The 18,724-nt window shown below is 40.0% G+C and overlaps 1 pseudogene; it reads left to right on the top strand.

Annotated features, from left to right (window-relative positions):
* Positions 1–9,950: 9,950 nt before the first annotated feature.
* Positions 9,951–11,647, top strand: LOC109556109 (transcription factor Spi-C pseudogene; annotated as a pseudogene).
* Positions 11,648–18,724: the final 7,077 nt, after the last annotated feature.

Genomic DNA, 18,724 nt, shown 5'->3' with positions numbered 1-18,724 from the left:
TGGAAAAAAAATCAAAAGAAGAATTTGTGACAGTTGAAAATTAACATGAAATTCAAACCTCAGTGTCTTCAAATAAAGCTTCATTGAAACTGTCACACTCCTGGTACAGGCCACCAAAACAAACAAACAAACAATACAGTCACGCTTGCTCATTTACACACTGATGATGGCTCTTTAGTGTTACAACAGCAGAGATGAGGAGTTACAAGGGAGACCACAGAGCTCACAAAGCCTAAGCTATTTATTATCTGGCCCTTTTCAGGAAAAAATTGCTAAATCTCTGATCTAGCTGAAGAGAGGAAAACAGATAAAGAGGAGCACTATGAGGAAAATGAGTGTAATGCTGGGATTGGTGGGGGGGCGGGCAATCAGGGAGACCTTATAGAGGAAAGGAAAAGGAGCTGGGTCCTTGATTGACTAGAAGGAGCAAGTCAAGTTTCAGGTAGAGGAAGCAGCCAGTGCAGAGGCCCTGAGGTAGGAGCAAGCATGGCAGGTCCAAGGAGGAACCAGGGTGGCCATTTTGCTCTCCCATCAACCAATGACACCACAGTCTTGCCAGCAGACTGTTAGGAGACATAGACATTTACCTCACTAATAAGTGAAAAATTCACATGTGTTTCTTTCAGTTTAATTCAGTCACTCAATCACGTCTGACTCTTTGCGACTCCATGGACTGCAGCATATCAGGCTTCTCTGTCCATCACCAACATGCAGAACTTACTCAAACTCACGTGCATCAAGTGGGTGATTCCATCCAACCATCTTGTCCTCTGTCATCCCCTTCTCCTCCAGCCTTCAGTCTTTCCCAGCATCAGGGTCTTTTCCAGTGAGTCAGCTCTTTGCATCAGGTGGCCAAAGTACTGGAATTTGAGCTTCAGCATCAGTCCTTCCAATGAATATTCAGGACTGATTTCCTTTAGGATTGACTGATTGGATCTCCTTGGAGTCCAAGTGACACTCAAGAGTCTTCTCTAACACCACAGTTCAAAAGCATCAATTCTTAGGCGCTCAGCTTTCTTTATGGTCCAACTCTCACATCCATACATGACTACTGGAAAAACCATAGCTTTGACTAGACAGACCTTTGTCAGCAAAGTAATGTCTCTGCTTTTTAATATGCTGTACAGGTTGGTCATAGCTTACCTTCCAAGGAGCAAGTGTCTTTTAATTTCATGGCTGCAATCACCATATGCAGTGATTTCGGAGCCCAAATAAACAAAGTCTGTCACTGTTTACATTGTTTCCCCATCTATTTGCCATGAAGTGATGGGACCAGATACCATGATCTTAGTTTTCTGAATGTTGAGTTTTAAGCCAGCTTTTTTATTCTCCTCTTTCACTTTCATCAAGAGGCTCTTTAGTTCTTCTTCACTTTCTGCCATAAGGGTGGTGTCATCTGCATATCTGAGGTTATTGATATTTCTCTCGGCAATCTTGATTACAGCTTGTGCTTCATCCAGCCAGGCATTTCGCATTCTGTACTCTGCATATAAGTTCAATAAGCAAGGTGACAATATACAGCCTTGATGTACTCCTTTCCCAATTGGGAACCAGTCTGTTGTTCCATGTCCGGTTCTAACTGTTGCTTCCTGACCTGCATACAGACTTCTCAAGAGGAAGGTCAGGTGGTCTGGTATTCCCATCTGTTAAGAATTTTCCAGTTTGTTGTGATCCACACAGTCAAAGGCTTTAGCATAGTAAATAAAGCAGAAATAGATGTTTTTCTGGAACTCTCTTGCTTTTTCAATGATCCAGCAGATGTTGGCAATTTGATCTCTGGTTCCTCTGCCTTTTCTAAATCCAGCTTGAACATCTGGAAGTTCGTGGTTCATGTATTGTTGAAGCCTGGCTTGGAGAATTTTGAGCATTACTTTGATAGCATGTGAGATGAGTGCAATTGTGCAGTAGGTTGATCATTCCTTGGCATTGCTTTTCTTTGGGATTGGAATGAAAACTGACCTTTTCCAGTCCTGTGGCCACTGCTGAGTTTTCCAAATTTGCTGGCGTATTGAGTGTAGCACTTTCACAGCATCTTTTAGGATGTGAAATAGCTCAACTGGGATTCCATCACCTCCACTAGCTTTGTTCGTAGTGATGCTTTCTAAAGCCCACTTGACTTCTCATTCCAGGGTGTCTGGCTCTAGGTGAGTGATCACACCATCATGGTTATGTGTGTCATGAAGATCTTTTTTGTATAGTTCTTCTGTGTATTCTTGCCACATCTTCTTAATATCTTCTGCTTCTGTTAGGTCCATACCATTTTTGTCTTTTATTGTGCCCATCTTTGCATGAAATGTTCCCTTGGTATCTCTAATTTTCTTGAAGAGCTCTCTAATCTTTCCCATTCTATTGTTTTCCTTATTTTTTTGCATTGATCACTGAGGAAGGTTTTCTTATCCTTCCTTGCTATTCTTTGGAACTCTGCATTCAAATGAGTATATCTTTCCTTTTCTCCTTTGCCTTTTGCTTTATGAAAGATTTCACTTTATGTGTTTATTTATGAAAAAAGTTTTCAGATGTTTAAGAGACATTCATTTGTCTTCTCAGATAATTTTTCTACATCTAAAAGCCACTGCTGCTGCTGCTGCTAAGTCGCTTCAGTTGTGTCTGACTCTGTGCGACCCCATAGACGGCAGCCCACCAGGCCCCCCGCCCCCACCCCCGTCCCTGGGATTCTCCAGGCAAGAACACTGGAGTGGGTTGCCATTTCCTTCTCCAATGCATGAAAGTGAAAAGTGAAAGTGAAAAGTGAAAGTGAAGTTGCTCGGTCATGTACGACTCTTCGTGACCCCATGGACTGCAGCCTACCAGGCTCCTCCGTCCGTGGGATTTTCCAAGCAAGAGTACTGGAGTGGGGTGCCATTGCCTTCTCCACTATAAGCCACTACAGTTTTATAATCTTTTCTCTCCTCTCTATGTTTGGAAATGGGGCAGTTGACTAGAGTTGATTACTTCTGTATACTCCTTGTTTCACTGTTCCTTCCTTCCTGCCACTAAAGTTAAGCTCAACAAGCTTGCTTTTTAATAATAAACTAACTTTAAATCCCAGTGCCTGGCCCTAAAAAATGTTCATCTTCATGTTGAACCTTAAGATCATCCTCTCAATAAGCACTCTTGCAGAGTGAAACTTAAAAATTTTGATGAAGTCTAATTTATCTATTTTTTAGTGGGTTGCACTTTCAGTGTCATGTTTATGAACTCTTCAGCATGCCCAGTTTTAAATTTTTATGTTTTACATTTAAATCTATGACCCATTTGAATTACTTTTTGTGTTAGGTATGAGATTTAGGGGGCTTCCCAGGTAGGGCTAGTGGTAAAGAACCCACCTGACAGTGCAGGAGACATAAGAGACATGGGTTCAATCCCTGGGTCGGGAAGATCCCCTGGAGGAAGGCTTGGCAACCCACTCCAGTATTCTTGCCTGGAGAATCCTACAGACAGAGGAGCCTGGCAGGCTACAGTCCATGGGGTCGCACAAAGTCAGACATGACTGAAGCAACTTAGCACACACATGAGGTTTAGTTCAATGTTCTTTTGGGGGAGCCTATGGATATCCAGTTGCTTCAGCAAAATTTCTTAAGACAATACTTCTTCCACTGAATCACTTTTGTAATTTTGTAGAAAAATAAAAAATAAGTGTGCGACTATTTCTGGGTTTTCTATTTTGTTCTGTTGATCTACATGTTTATTTTCTACCCAACATTACATTTTTGACTTCTTCAAATTTGGTTGAGTGATTCCTCCCATGTTGGAGGGAGGAACATTTTCCAAGTTGTTTTTAGCTATTCTAGTTCTTTTGCCTTTCCATATAAATTTTAGAATAATCTTGTCTATATCTATAATATTTCTTGAATTTTTATAAGAATTGCATCAATCTGAACATCAAAGTGTGGATATACTTTTGTATATACTTTTGTGGATATCAAGTGTTTGATATCTGTATATCAAACCTTTACTATGTTGAGTCTTCTCTGGATCTTTTCCTCAATGGTTTGTAGTGCTCAGTATATAAGTTTTATACATGTATTATTAAATTTATACCTAATTGTTTCATTTTCTTTGCAGCAATTGTAAATGGTATTATGTTTTTGGGGCTTCCCTTGTGGCACAGTGGTAAAGAATTCACCTGCAATACACGAGACTCGGGTTCAATCCCTGACTTGGGAAGATCCCCTGGAGAAGGGCATGGCTACCCACTCCAGTATTCTTGCCTGAGAAATACCATGGACAGAGGAGCCTGGTGGGCTACAGTTTATGGGGTCTCAAAGTGTTGGACACAACTTAGTGACTAAAGAACAAATTATGTTTTAAATTTAAGTCTTCATTGCTCACCATTCCCACTATTAATATCAATATTAGTCAATATTGAACTAGACATCATGCCCATTGCAACAAGAGGGGTAAGTATTTTAAAATGATGGTAATCATGTTATTTTTTCAGATGATGAGGTTATCTACTTAGGAGAACCAAGAAAATCAACAAAGTATTAGAATTAGAAAAAGAATTCAGTAAGTTGTCATGGACACAAAATAAATATCCAAAAATCAATTTGTATTCCTACCTCTCAGAAATAATCAGATAGAAATTACAATGGGGAAAAATATTCTGCTTACAACAACCACAAAATGGTAAAAAAAAAAAAAAAACTCACTAAGAATAAACTGAATCAGAAATATTCTTCTTTCTAAATTCCATATCATATAAGAAACAAATCTTTCTAAATTCCATATCATATAAGAAACAAATCACCAGTCCAGGTTTGATGCAGGATACAAGGATGCTTGGGTCTGGTACACTGGGATGACCCAGAGGGATGGTATGGGGAGGGAGGTGGGGGGGGGTTCAGGTTGGGGAACACGTGTACACCTGTGGCAGATTCATGTTGATGTATGGCAAAACCAATACAATATTGTAAAGTAAAAAAAAAAAATAATAATAATAAAAGGAAAAAAAAAGAAATATTCATGACTATAGTAACAGCACTATAAAACTGAACTCAAGGACAGAAAAGAAAATGGGAATAAATTTACAGAAATATTCTATTTCTGAATGAGAAGATTCTTTATTGTACAGATGTCATTTCTGATATCTATTTTATACACTTTCTATTTACTGCAAGTTTCTACTTAATGCAATTTTTAAACAAAATCCATGTGAGATTTTCTTTGGATTATGACTTACTTTTTGAATTATGTCAGACTGATTCTAAAGTTTGCTGGTGGAAAACCAGGTGGCAACAGAATAAATTTATGAGAATAGCCAAGAATTATTTTTAGTTTTCCAGAATTATTCGAAATTTAGACAAGTTTGAAACACTTTTATTTATTATTTTATTTATTTATTTTTTTTTACTTTACAATATTGTGTTGGTTTTGCCATACATCAACATGAGAAAATACTCAGATATACAGGCCTGAATTCTTTTTTTAATTGGAATATAATTGACATATAGCATTATATCAGTTTCAGGTGTACAACATAATGATTTAATGTTTGTATATATTGTGAAATGATTACCACAATAAGTCAACATTCATCATCACACATAGTTACAATTTTTTTCTTGTGATGAAAACTTTTAAGATCAATTCTCTTAGCAACTCTCAAATATACAATATGTATTTTAGCTATAGTCACCATGCTGTATATTACACCATCAGGATTTATCTATTTTATAACTAAGATTTTTTTAAAAACTAAAGAATAGTAGAGTGTTCTTGCCTTAGCAAATGTTGTCCAGTTCAGTTCAGTCGCTCAGTCGTGTCCGACTCTTTGCGACCCCATGAATCACAGCACGCCAGGCCTCCCTGTCCATCACCAACTCCCAGAGTTCACTCAAACTCATGTCCATAGAGTCGGTGATGCCATCCAGCCATCTCATCCTCTGTCGTCCCCTACTTCTCCTGCCCCCAATCTCTCCCAGCATCAGAGCCTTTTCCAATGAGTCAACTCTCTGCATCAGGTGGCCAAAGTATTGAAGTTTCAGCTTCAGCATCAGTCCTTCCAATGAACACCTAGGACTGATCTCCTTTAGGATGGACTGGCAGGATCTCCTTGCAGTCCAAGGGACTCTCAAGAGTCTTCTCCAACACCACAGTTCAAAAGCATCAATTCTTCGGCGCTCAGCTTTCTTCACAGTTCAACTTTCACATCCATACATGACCACTGGAAAAACCATAGCCTTGACTAGACGGACCTTTGTTGGCAAAGTAATGTCTCTGCTTTTGAATATGCTATCTAGGTTGGTCATAACTTTCCTTCCAAGGAATAAGCGTCTTTTAATTTCATGGCTGCAATCACCATCTGCAGTGATTTTGGAGCCCCCCAAAATAAAGTGTAACACTGTTTCCACTGTTTCCCCATCTATTTCCCATGAAGTGATGGGACCAGATGCCATGATCTTCGTTTTCTGAATGTTGAGCTTTAAAAGCCAACCTTTTCACTCTCCTCTTTCACTTTCATCAAGAGGCTTTTTAATTCCTCTTCACTTTCTGCCATAAGGGTGGTGTCATCTGCATATCTGAGGTTATTGATATTTCTCCCGGCTATCTTGATTCCAGCTTGTGCTTCTTCCAGGGATCAAGACCATCCCCATGGAAAAGAAATGCAAAAAACCAAAATGGCTGTCTGAGGAGGCCTTACAAATAGCTGTGAAAAGAGGAGAAGCAAAAAGCAAAGGAGAAAAGGAAAGATATAAGCATCTGAATACAGAGTTCTGAAGAATAGCAAGGTGAGATAAGAAAGCCTTCCTCAGTGATCAGTGCAAAGAAATACAGGAAAACAACAGAATGGGAAAGACTAGAGATCTCTTCAAGAAAATTAGAGATACCAAGGGAACATTTCATGCAAAGATGGGCTCCATAAAGGACAGAAATGGTATGGACCTAACAGAAGCAGAAGATATTAAGAAGACGTGGCAAGAATACACAGAAGAACTGTACAAAAGAGATCTTCATGACCCAGATAATCATGATGGTGTGATCACTCACCTAGAGCCAGACATCCTGGAATGTGAAGTCAAGTGGGCCTTAGAAAGCATCACTTCGAACAAAGCTAGTGGAGGTGATGGAATTCCAGTTGAGCTATTTCAAATCCTGAAAGATATGTTGTGAAAGTGCTGCACTCAATATGCCAGCAAATTTGGAAAACTCAGCAGTGGCCACAGGACTGGAAAAGGTCAGTTTTCATTCCAACCCCAAAGAAAGGCAATGCCAAAGAATGCTCTAACTACTGCACAATTGCACTCATCTCACACGCTAGTAAAGTAATGCTCAAAATTCTCCAAGCCAGGCTTCAGCAATACGTGAACCGTGAACTTCCTGATGTTCAAGCTGGTTTTAGAAAAGGCAGAGGAACCAGAGATCAAATTGCCAACATCTGCTGGATCATTGAAAAAGCAAGAGAGTTCCAGAAAAACATCTATTTCTGCTTTATTGACTATGCCAAAGCTTTTGACTGTGTGGATCACAATATACTGTGGAAAATTCTAAAAGAGATGGGAATACCAGACCACCTGACCTGCCTCTTGAGAAACCTATACACAGGTCAGGAAGCAACAGTTAGAACAAATGTTGAGATGTACTTTAAAATCAGTAAGGGGCCTGGAACAATGTGTTAGGCAGAATAAGTGCCCCATCTGCTAGGGTGTCCATATCCTTAGGCCCAGAACCTGGGAATTAAAATTGCAGGTGGAATTAAGTTTGCTAAACTTTAAAATAGATTGTCCTGGATTATCTGGGTGGGTCCAAGGTAATCACAAGGGCCTTTACAAGTGGAAGGTGGAACCAGGAGTCAGAGAAAGAGATATGGTGACAGAACCAGGGTCAGAGAGATATTATGTGTTGGCTTTGTGGATGATGGAAAGGGGACCATGAGCCAAGGAATGAGGGCAACCTCTAGAAGCTGGAAAGGACAAGACAGTGGTTTTTCTTCTGGAGCCCCACGAAAAGAACACATCCCTGGGAATACCTTGATTTTAGCCCAGTGAGACTCATTTTGGATTTCTGATGAATAGAGGTATAAGAGAATAATTTTGTGTTAAGCCACTAAGTATGTGGTAATTTGTTATAACAGCAAGAGAAATCTAATATCCAGAGAAATAATTAGTGAAACAAGCTGATCAATATACAAAACTTTTGCATGCATTTCCAAACGTGGGCAAAAGATAGATTGTATATGTTTTTTAAAATTAGAGGTTTAAATATGAAAATTTAAAGTTGTAAAAAACTAGAAGAAAATTTTGGAAAATATTATGATAAATCTTCAGGTGACATAGCATTTCTTGTCATTACACCAATGCTAAGAGGAATAAATCTGACATATTTAAGATGTAAAATTAAAGTGCTACCTAAGTCAAATGACACCATAGACAACGATTTGAAAAGCAAATTTGAGGGGAAATGTTGAAACATATTTTGGGTGGTGGGTAGTGATTTAGTTGTTAAGTCATGTTCGACTCTTGGAACCAACTGAGCCACCAGGGAAGCCTGAAACATGTTGTAGGAGAGGGAAAAAAATCTTTTCCTTCTACCATTCTATGTTCTTGGCTGGGGCTCTGTAACAAGACAGATTAATAAGAGAAAAACAAGTGCAATTTTATTAATATGTGTAAATCATATACAGATGGGAGAAACTCAGAGATGAGTAACTCAAAGGGATGGTTAGAGCTTGGATTCACATGGGAACCTGGCCTAAAACAAAGGAAAGAGGAGTTTGGGGCTACTGGATGAGAGGAAAGGTATTGGAAAGTGACAAGGCAAGTATGGTAAACAAGGATAAGATTTGTTATGCAGATTTAAGTCAGTGCTTTCTCTGTGGATAAGAATTTCTAATGATTTAGTCATCCTTCTCTTCTTAGCTCAGAGAGAGGATGACATTCTTACAAATGGAGATTTCCTTTATAAATGTAAATTTCCCATACAAAAGAATAACTTCTACTCTCTCTCTAGAACTTCCCTAGTGTCTGTTGTTTCTCAAAATGATCAGCTTAAAGTAATCTATGCCAAAGAGGCATATTTTGGGGTGGCACATTCTATTCTCCTACAATATGCAACAAATTAAAAATAACTGTCCTTAATAGATAACAAAGCTTTAGAAAATCAATAAGAGAAGCTGGAGCAAACCAATGGAAAAAATGTGTTTGGGCAATGACATTACTTCACAGTATACCACAAAGAGATTAAGAAGTAGAAAGTATGAAAGGAAAAAAGATAAAGCTAATGGAGAATAGATGCTGAAAGTTTCAACATTCATCTAATAGGAGTTCCAGACATAGAGAATAGAAAAGCTGGAAAGGAAGGCAGGCAATACATGAAGAAATAATGTTCTAGAATTTTCTGAGCTGAGAGGAGAAACTTCAAACTGAAAAGAAACATTAAGTTCTGAGCATGATTCAAACACACATACATGCATATGTGTGCACACACACATATGTGAAATAAAAATTTTAAGTTAAAAATAAAGTCCCAAAAGGGGAAAATTCTGAAAGTTTCCAGAGAGAAAACTGAGAGAATATGATGATGTTTTTCAAAGAGCTGATGAGAAATAACTTTGAACTTAGATTTCTAGATCCAGCCAAAATAATCCAGATGAGAACAAAAACATTTCAGAAAATTTATCAGACACCCTTTCTGAAAGGATGATTTGGGTATGTGATTCAGCAAGAAGGAAAATACATGAATTTAAGAGGAAGAAGGGGGTTCCAATGAAGCAATGGTGAGGGGGGAAACAGTAAAATTTACTGAAAAAAATCTAAAATAAGTTTGATTGTAAATTTAAAAAATTACAGTCTTGAAATACAATTCAGCTAATATCAACATGTAAGATGAGGGGAGGGACAGGAAAGAAGATAAAAGTTCTTGTGTTGTTTAAAGGGATGGGTATGGGAGAGTGTTGCAGACCTGTGCTTCAGAGGGGAAAGTTGTTTCCACCTGGAGCACTTGTAAATATTGGATTGGCCTCTGATGGACAGAATTGTCATGTTTTTAATGAAGCATGGCTTGTGCTGAACAAGACAAGCTGGGTCAAGCATTTGAAGATTCTTTTGAAGTACTGAGGCAGCATTCAACTGGAGACTTTCAGTACTCCTCAGATTACAAAAATTACCTGGCTTTTATCAACCACCGTTCTCATATCAGAGGAAATTCCAACAGCTATAGTTTGCAGCCTGCAGAGGAACCCATCTATAATTGGAGAACAGTAACAAACAGTGCTACGGACCTCTATTTTGAAGGAAATATTCATCAATCTCTGCAGAACATCCCCAAAAACCAGCTGGTACAACCTGCTCTTCTCCAGCAAAAGGGAGGAAAAGGCAGGAAGAAGCTCTGACTGTTTGAATACCTTCATGAATCCCTATGTAATCCAGAGATGGCATCTTGTATTCAGTGGATAGATCAAACCAAAGGCATCTTTCAGTTTGTATCAAAAAACAAAGAAAAACTTGCCCAACTCTGGGGAAAAAGAAAAGGCAACCAGAAGACCATGACTTATCAGAAAATGGCCAGAGCACTGAGGAATTATGGAAGAACTGGGGAAATCATCAAAATCCGGAGAAAGCTAACTTACCAGTTCAGTGAGGCCGTTCTCCAAAGACTGTCTGCACCTTATTTCTTGGAAAAAGAGATCTTCTATTCACAGTATGTTCAACCTGATCAAGGATATCTCAGTTTAAATAACTGGAATGCAAATTATAATTATACATATGCCAATTACCATGAGCTAAGTCACCCTGATTGCTAAATACACTCTTACATTTCATAATTTTCTGACATCAGAAGTCTCTACAAGTTTTAGGATTTTTCTCTAAAAGCAAATACTGAAAAAAACACTTCATGATTGTTATCTTCTATGACATAGCATATAATCTATACTAACTTGGGGAGAAATTTTGCCAGTGAACAGCTCTTTAGAATGATTGTCCCATTTGAAAGTATAGACTAAATGTCCTTCCTCTTACTAGTAACTATGCAATTATTTCTTTCTAGATTAATAAAGCCAGTGGAGACCGTTTGATTTGCATATTGATTAAACATTATTTTCTTGTCACTCAGACCAAAAAAAAAAAAAAATCACTTTAGCATATATCCAATAACTTTAGCAACAGAACAAAAACTGATTGCCTGTGATAGTGTTCCTGCTAAACTATATTCAGGGCTTTAAAAATTTCAGTGGCTAAAACTAGAACTACTATATGATCCAGCAATTCCACTCCTGGGTATATATCCAAAGAAAATGAAAACACTAATTCAAAAAGATACAAAAATTTTTTTTTGGCTGCACTGTGTGGCTTGTCAGATATCAGTTTCCCAACCAGGCCTTTGCAGTGACAATGCCAGATCCTAACCACTAGACTACCAGGGAACTCCCATAGTGACATTATTTACAATAGCCAAGATATGGAAGCAACCTTCTAGCCAACAGGTGAATAAAGGAGATGTGGTATACACACACATAGAATATTACTTTGCCACAAAAGTGAAATCTTGCCATTTGCAACATGGATGGACCTAGAGGATATTAAGCTTACTGCAATAAGTCAGACAGAGAAAGACAAATAATATATGTTACCATTTATATGTAGAATCTAAAAATTGAAACAAATGAAAATAATGAAATAGAAACAGACTTAAAGATATAGAGAACAAACTAGTTACCAATAGGGGGAGGGCTGGGGGGAGGGGAGCAAGATAGGCATAGAGGATTAAGAGGTACAGACTACTAAATATAAAATAAAAAAGATACAAGAATGTAATGTACAACACAGGGAATGTAGCCAACATTTTATAATAGCTTTGAATAGAGTATAACCTAGAAAAATATTGAATCACTATGTAGTACATCTGAAACTAATATAATATTGTAAATCGACTATATTTCTATAAAATAAATAAAGATTTAAAAAATAAAAAAAAATAAAATAAAGGGATGGGTATGAAAACATTTACCTCAGATTGGGACTTGAACCCACGTGGCTGGGACTCAAACCCAGTCAAAACCCTGTTTGGGACTCGAACCCAGCCAAAATCCATAGTACCTGATTTCAGGACCTAATGTAGCTCAGGTTCTTGATGTCTCACTGCAGAAAGAATTCAGGGAGAGACAAAGTGATAGATAAGAAGTGGATTTATTCAGATACAGAGAGAAGCACACTCCACAGGCAGCGTGTAGGCCATCACAGAGGGTGAGTGTGGCCCCGAAATTTGGAGAGGTTAGTTTTTATAGGCTGGGTAATTTCACATGTGAAAGAGTGGGAGGATTATTCTAAATATTTTTGGGAGGGGGCAGAAATTTCCAGGATTTGGGCCACAGCCCACTCCCTGGTTTTTTAACAGTGCCTTGGAACCGTCGACATTCTAGGAATCAGCGAACTAAAATGGACTGGAATGGGTGAATTTAACTCAGACGACAATTATATCTACTACTGTGAGCAGGAATCCCTTAGAAGAAATGGAGTAGCCATCATAGTTAACAAGAGTCCAAAATGCAGTACTTGGATGCAATCTCAAAAAAGACAGAACGATCTCTGTTTATTTCCAAGGCAAAGCATTCAATATCACAGTAATCCAAGTCTGTGCCCTGACCAGTAATGCTGAAGAAGCTGAAGTTGAATGATTCTATGAAGACCTACAACACCTTCAGGAACTAACACCCCCAAAATATATCTTTTTCTTTATAAGGGACTGGAATGCAAAAGTAGGAAGTCAAGAAACACCTGGAGTGACAGGCAAATTTGGCCTTGGAGTATAGAATGAAGCAGGGCAAAGGCTAATAGAGTTTTGCCAAGAGAATGCACTGGTCATAGTAAACACAGTCTTCCAACAACACAAGAGAAGACTCTACACATGGACATCACCAGATGGCCAACACTGAAATCAGACTGATTATATTCTTTGCAGCCAAAGATGGAGAAGTTCTATACAGTCAGCAAAAACAAAACCGAGAGCTGACTGTGGTTCAAATCAAGAACTCCTTATTGCCAAATTCAGACTTAAATTGAAGAAAGTAGGGAAAACCACTAGACCATTCAGGTATGACCTAAATCAAATCCCTAACAATTTTACAGTGGAAGTGAGAAATAGATTCAAGGAACTAGATCTGATAGACAGAGTGCCTGAAAAACTATGGATGGAGGTTCATGACATTGTACAGGAGCCAGGGAGCAAGACCATTCCCAAGAAAAAGAAATGCAAAAAAGCAAAATGGCTGTCTGAGGAGGCCTTACAAATAGCTGTGAAAAGAGAAGAAGCAAAAAGCAAACGAGAAAAGGAAAGATATAAGCATCTGAATGCAGCGTTCCAAAGAATAGCAAGGAGAGATAAGAAAGCCTTCCTCAGTAATCAGTGCAAAGAAATACAGGAAAACAACAGAATGGGAAAGACTAGAGATCTCTTCAAGAAAATTAGAGATACCAAGGGAACATTTCATGCAAAGATGGGCTCCATAAAGAACAGAAATGGTATGGACCTAACAGAAGCGGAGGTGGCAAGAATACACAGAAGAACTATACAAAAGAGATCTTCACGACCCAGATAATCATGATGGTGTGATCACTCACCTAGAGCCAGACATCCTGGAATGTGAAGTCAAGTGGGCCTTAGGATGCATCACTTCGAACAAAGCTAGTGGAGGTGATGGAATTCCAGTTGAGCTATTTCAAATCCTGAAAGATGATGCTGTGAAAGTGCTGCACTCAATATGCCAGCAAATTTGGAAAACTCAGCAGTGGCCACGGGACTGGAAAAGGTCAGTTTTCATTCTAATCCCAAAGAAAGGCAATGCCAAGGAATGATCAACCTACTTCACAATTGCATTCATCTCACACACTAGCAAAGTAATGCTCAAAATTCTCCAAGCCAGGCTTCAGCAATACATGAACCATGAAATTCTAGATGTTCAAGCTGGTTTTAGAAAAGGCAGAGGAACCAGAGATCAAATTGCCAACATCCGCTGGATCATTGAAAAAGCAAGAGAATGCCAGAAGAACATCTACTGCTTTTTTTTACTATGCCAAAGCCTTTGACTGTGTGGATCACAATAAACTGTGGAAAATTCTTACAGATGGGAATACCAGACCACCTGACCTTCCTCTTAAGAAGTCTGTATGCAGGTCAGGAAGCAACAGTTAGAACTGGACATGGAACAACAGACTGGTTCCAAATAGGAAAAGGAATACGTCAAGGCTGTATATTGTCACCCTGCTTATTTAACTTATATGCAGAGTACATCATGAGAAACGCTGGGCTGGATGAAGAACAAGCTGGAATCAAGATTGCCAGGAGAAATATCAATAACCTCAGATATGCAGATGACATCACCCTTATGGCAGAAAGTGAAGAAGAACTAAAGAGCCTTTTGATGAAAGTGAAAGAGAAGAGTGAAAATGTTGGCTTAAAGCTCAACATTCAGAAAACTAAGATCATGGCATCTGGTCCCATCACTTCATGGCAAATAGATGGGGAAACAGTGGAAACAGTAGCTGACTTTATCTTTTGGGGGGCTCCAAAATCACTGCAGATGGTGACTGCAGCCATGAAATTAAAAGACGCTTACTCCTTGGAAGGAAAGCTATGACCAACCTAGACAACATATTAGACAGCAGAGACATTACTTTGCCAACAAAGGTCCATGTAGTCAAGGCTATGGTTTTTTCAGTAGTCATGTATGGATGTGAGAGTTGGAGTATCAACAAAGCTGAGCTCTGAAGAATTGATGCTTTTGAACTGTGGTGCTGGAGAAGACTCTTAAGAGCCCCTTGGACTGCAAGGAGATCAAGCTAAAGGAAATCAGTCCAAATGTTCATTGGAAGGACTGATGCTGAAGCTGAAACTCCAATATTTTGGCCACCTGATTCGAAGAACTAACTCCTTGGAAAAGACCCTGATGCTGGGAAAGATTAAAGTCAGGAAGAGAAGAGGACGCCAGAGGATGAGATGGTTGGATGGCATCACTGACTCGATGGATATGAGTTTGAGCAAGTTCTGGGAGCTGGTGATGGGCAGGGAGGCCTGGTGTGCTGCAGTCCATGGGGTCACAAAGAGTCGGACATGACTGAGCGACTGAACTGAACTGTACACTCCACTCCAACACCTCACAGATTAACTGGTATCAATCACTTTTGCAGATCAGGTGAAACTCTAAGAATTGCTTATTGAAGAAAGTGAAAAATCTGCCCAACCTTCTTATAATACCGACGCATCCATGCGTGCTAAGTCGCTTCAGTCGTGTCCAACGCTTTGTGACCCCATGGACTGTAGCCCACCAGGCTCCTCTGTCCATGGGATTCTCCAGGCAAGAATACTGGAGTGGGTTGCCATGCCCTCCTCCAGGGGATCTTCCCGACTCAGGGATCGAACCCGAGTCTCTTATGTCTCCTGCATTGGCAGGCAGGTTCTTTACCACGAGTGCCACTTGGGAAGCCCATAATACTCACAACAGGCCACAGATGCAATCTTGATACATTCTACCACCACTGCCATCAGCCCTGGCAAAATGTAGAATCCAAGGGACATTCTCTGAACACAATATAATAAAATGAAAACAACTTTTTCTCTAGGAACTTTAAAAAACACCCTTAAAGACTGTCTGAAGATGGCTGTTTGAACAAACTTGTGTACTTCCCCACTGCACCACTGAAGTGATGGAAAGGTTTCATTAATTCCTGGAAAAGAAGAAAGGGTGCCATCCAGGAACCAGGAATTGTGAAGGATTTCTAAAAAAAGAAAGCAGTGCACATAAGGTTTACAAGGGTGAAGAGAACCAGAAGCCCAGAGGAGCAGGTGGAAGCAACTAAGAAAGTAAGAGTGTATCCAGAGAAACCCCAGGTGGAGGGTAAATACATAGAAAGAGCAAGAACTTCCCCCAGAACTACAGGGCTAGTTGCATCATCAACACCCTTACATGGGTAGACAGCACTCTACTGACTTCTAATAATGGTGAACTCCCTACTTGCTACCTGGGAAGGGCCTGAGGTTAAGTGTGGGGAATTCTGAGAAGGAAGCAAATTAGAGCCTGAGGCACCTTCAGCCTCCACAGTAATAATGAAAGACAGAAACACATTTGTAGAGAGGGGATCACTTCCAGTCTGTGTGCTCCATGGCCAATCACCCCAAAGCAAACAGGATCCTCAGGTGTCCTACCCACTTACGGAGAGTCTGAACGGGTGATACCTCAATCCATGCATTTTGTGAATACCACATGCAGATAAAACTGTAAAACACATAAAACGTTGATCAAAGCAACATTATCCTATGCCAAGCGTTGAAAAACTGTCCCTACAAGAACATGTGTCTCCCTAAAGGAGAATAAGTCAATTTACTAAACCAAGAGAATAAAGTGAACTGGACTCAATCCACAGCAATATTATGAAGATGGTATAGTTTTCTCATTGTCTCCCAGTCTCCTTTCTGCCTTTGTCCCCTATCCAATACCTTCCTGATTTCTAAAGTCTAGTGTTTCATCAAAAGTAGAAATATGTTTACCATGGTTCCCATATAATTTCTTCTACAGTGTAGTTGGTTGGCTGATTTTCAAGGCAAAAGGTGTCTGCCCCTAGCAGTGTACCCCAAGCCCTCTGTCTCTAATGGAAGGGTAAATCTGTCCCCTTTAGCAGTTCCTTCAGATGTGAACTGGATAGCAGGGTCTGGCCACTCCCCTGAGTCTCAGGCCCCCTACCAACCATGTAGGCTCTTTTGAGAGAGACTATAATAGATAATAAAGCTAGCAAAAATGGACAAAATGTGGATACCATAAATTATAAAACTTTATAGAAGACTTAAGACCTTAAAAATGGAGACAAAGCCCAGGTTCTCAGATAGGAAGGCTCAACTACATAAAGATGTCATTAACCCCCAAATTGATCTATGAATTAACTGAAATTCCAGTCAGAATCCCAACAGGGACCCCTTTTTTTTTCTAATCATGGAACTTGACCAGTAGATTCTAAAATGTACCCAGGAGTTCAAAGGACCTAAAGAAGTACAAAGAGGAAGCACTTGCCTTCTGAACAGTCAATCCTATTGTGGAGCTATTGTCCATGACACGGGATGGTGCTGGCACAGGGATTAGCAGATTGATCCTGGGACAGAAAAGAAAGCAGAGAAGCAGAACCACACACGAATACCCTTGACATTAAGCTGAGGTGGCCCTCAGAGCAGGGGGAACAAGAAGACTCATTCATCATCAACTTTCTCCCTTAAGAGGATGACAGGAACCCGTCTCTCACCTTGTCAGCCTTTCTCATAGAGCTTTGTACACAGTCAAGGCTTAATAGGAGCCTGATGATAAATTGAGTGAGAAGAATTGTACTATTTGCCTACCCTCGCTGAGAGATTGCCTCTGTCTAATGCCTGAAATCTCTCCATTTAAACAACATTCCTTTAGCTAAGGGTTTCAACCTTGGCACCATTGACATTTGAGGGGGGGTTGGATTATTTTTCTTGGGGGGCACTGTTCTCTGCATTGTAAGTTGTTTAGCAGCATCCTTGATCTCTGTCCACTAGATGCCTATCCCCCTATCAAGTCATGACAGCCAAAAATGTTTCCAGACATTGTTGAGTGTCCCCTAAGGGGACAAGATCCACACCTGCCCTCTCCCATTGAGAACCACTGGATTAGGCAGTTCTCCCACACCATACTCTCTTTTGTGATGTCATACCCTCCTTGTAGTTGACTTTAGAATGTTCACAAATATCCTATGCTTCCATAGGACTGCACACTTTCACCCCTTTGAGGGTCAGAGTTGGCCGTTGGCCATTTGATGAGCTGGTTCATGCTTAGTCACTCCCTTTTCTCTCTGCTGGGCCACCCATGGGGCTACTCTGTGTCCTTGAGATCTGGCATGAGTGTGTTGATAATGTGCAGAAGAGCCCCAGTCTACCTGCAGTGGGCGTGCAGCATCCGTGAGAAATAAACTCTGATTGTCTGTCATTTGTTTATAACCCAATCTACCCTGAGCTGGCATCTCCCTCCACCTGTTGTGAAATAGAAAAAAATGTATATTGGCCTCTGCCCTGGGTTCCTGGAACAGAGCTCCAAAACCAGTGTAATTTCCTACGTGGTAAGAGCACTAACAGCATCTTTTGTTCTAATGAGGCAACTCTGTGTAGGGTCCTTGTCACCAGAAAGACCAAGCTATGATTACAGGCTTGGAATTTTCAGCTCCAACCCCCATCCTCCAGAGAAGGGAGAGGGCTGGAAAAGGAGTTAATATTTGATCATGCCTACGTGAGGAAGCTTCCATAAAATCCCATTAGCGTGGAGTTCCAGGAGCTTCCGTGTGGGTAAACACATCCATGCTGAGAGAGTGGGCACCCCCATGTCACAGAGATACAAGCTGTTGTGCCCTGAATCCTTCCAGAACTTACCCCAGGTTTCTCTATATCTGGCTGTTCATCTGTGTCCTTTATCACGTCCTTTTATTATATAATAAACCAGTCAATGTAGGTAAGTGCTTCCCTGAGTTCTGTGACCTATTATAGCAAATGACTGAATGTGAGAAGGGGGTCATAGGAACCTCTGATTTATAGCTGGTTGGTCAGAAGTACAGGTGACAACCTGGGACTATGAACTGGCATCTGAGGTGGAAGGGACAGTCTTGTGGGACTGATCTCTTAACTTGTCTGCACAAACTCCTGTTAGTGTCAAGATTGAATGGAATTGTAGGACACCCAGCTGATGACGCCGAGAATTTCTTTGGTGTGAGGAAAAAACCCACACATCCCAGAA

Source organism: Bos indicus, chromosome X (genome assembly GCF_029378745.1).
Source record: "Bos indicus isolate NIAB-ARS_2022 breed Sahiwal x Tharparkar chromosome X, NIAB-ARS_B.indTharparkar_mat_pri_1.0, whole genome shotgun sequence".
Taxonomy (NCBI): Eukaryota; Metazoa; Chordata; class Mammalia; order Artiodactyla; family Bovidae; genus Bos; species Bos indicus.
This window is presented reverse-complemented; position numbering and strand designations above follow the sequence as displayed.